Genomic DNA, 1,589 nt, shown 5'->3' with positions numbered 1-1,589 from the left:
TGTGATGGAGAGGTATCTCTGGGCCCACTCAGTAGGACATCATCATAATGTGCATAATGTGATCAAGGAGTTGATCACGGGATGATGTGTTACGAAACGAGTAAAGAGACTTGCCGGTAACGAGATTGAACAAGGTATCGGGATACCGACGATCGAATCTCGGGCAAGTATCGTACCGCTAGACAAAGGGAATTGTATACGGGATTGATTAAGTCCTTGACATCGTGGTTCATCCGATGAGATCATTGTGGAACATGTGGGAGCCAACATGGGTATCCAGATCCCGCTGTTGGTTATTGAGCGGAGAGTCATCTCGGTCATGTCTGCATGTCTCCCGAACCCGTAGGTCTACACACTTAAGGTTCGATGACGCTAGGGTTATAAAGGAAGTTTGTATGTGGTTACCGAATGTTGTTCGGAGTCCCGGATGAGATCCCGGACGTCACAAGGAGTACCAGGATGGTCCGGAGGTAAAGATTTATATATGGGAAGTCCTGTTTTGGTCACGGACAAGTTTCGGGGTCACCGGTATTGTACCAGGACCACCGGAAGGGTCCCGGGGGTCCACCGGGTGGGGCCACCTGCCCCGGGGGTCCACATGGGCTGTAGGGGTGTGCACCTTGGCCTATATGGGCCAAGGGAACCAGCCCCAAGAGGCCCATGCACCAAAGGATAAGGAAAGGAAGAGTCCTAAAGGGGGAAGGCACCTCCGAGGTGCCTTGGGGAGGATGGACTCCTCCCCCCCTTGGCCGCACCCTTCCTTGGGGGAAGGGGCAAGGCTGCGCCCTCCCCCTCTCCCTTGGCCCTATATATAGTGGGGGGAAGGGAAGGCAACCATACCTAAGCCCTGGCGCCTCCCTCTCCCTCCCATGACACATCTCCCTCCTCCCGCAGCGCTTGGCGAAGCCCTATTGGAATCCCGCTACTTCCACCACGCCGTCGTGCTGTTGGATCTCCATCAACCTCTCCTTCCCCCTTGCTGGATCAAGAAGGAGGATACGAAGCTGCTCCGTACGTGTGTTGAACGTGGAGGTGCCGTCCGTTCGGCGCTAGGATCATCGGTGATTTGGATCACGACGAGTACGACTCCATCAACCCCGTTCTCTTGAACGCTTCCACGCGCGATCTACAAGGGTATGTAGATCCACTCCTCCCTCGTTGCTAGATGACTCCATAGATAGATCTTGGTGACACGTAGGAAAATTTTGAATTTATGCTACGTTCCCCTAACAGTGACCTCCTGGGAAGTCCTCGTGTTGCATTCCCTTTTTAATTTTTTTGCGCGGCGTGCAAAAGAAAACTCACGGCCGCGACATATATTTACCACATTTTATTATTTTGCACGTGTGCGGTAAGTTTTAGCTCGTTGGTCATTATTCACGCGTGTAGCGGCGAGCAAAGCAAAGTACAATCGTCTTTGTAGTGGAGCTGGGAGGGGCAAGCATAAGGGACGAAGACGGGGGTAACATGTCGGATGCGATCATACTAGCACTAAAGCTCTGGATCCCATCAGAACTCTGAATTTAAGCGTGCTTGGGCGAGAGTAGTACTAGGATGGGTGACCTCCTGGGAAGTCCTCGTGTTGCATT

General features: G+C 52.8%; 1 non-coding gene across 1 annotated transcript; it reads left to right on the top strand.

The window, feature by feature from the left end:
• The first annotated feature begins 1,472 nt into the window (after nt 1-1,472).
• On the top strand, nt 1,473-1,589 carry LOC119344130. Its single transcript, XR_005166472.1, has one exon. It is a non-coding gene; the product is annotated as a 5S ribosomal RNA (ribosomal RNA).

The sequence above is a fragment of the Triticum dicoccoides genome, unplaced genomic scaffold (genome assembly GCF_002162155.2).
Source record: "Triticum dicoccoides isolate Atlit2015 ecotype Zavitan unplaced genomic scaffold, WEW_v2.0 scaffold154778, whole genome shotgun sequence".
Classification (NCBI taxonomy): Eukaryota; Viridiplantae; Streptophyta; class Magnoliopsida; order Poales; family Poaceae; genus Triticum; species Triticum dicoccoides.
This window is presented reverse-complemented; position numbering and strand designations above follow the sequence as displayed.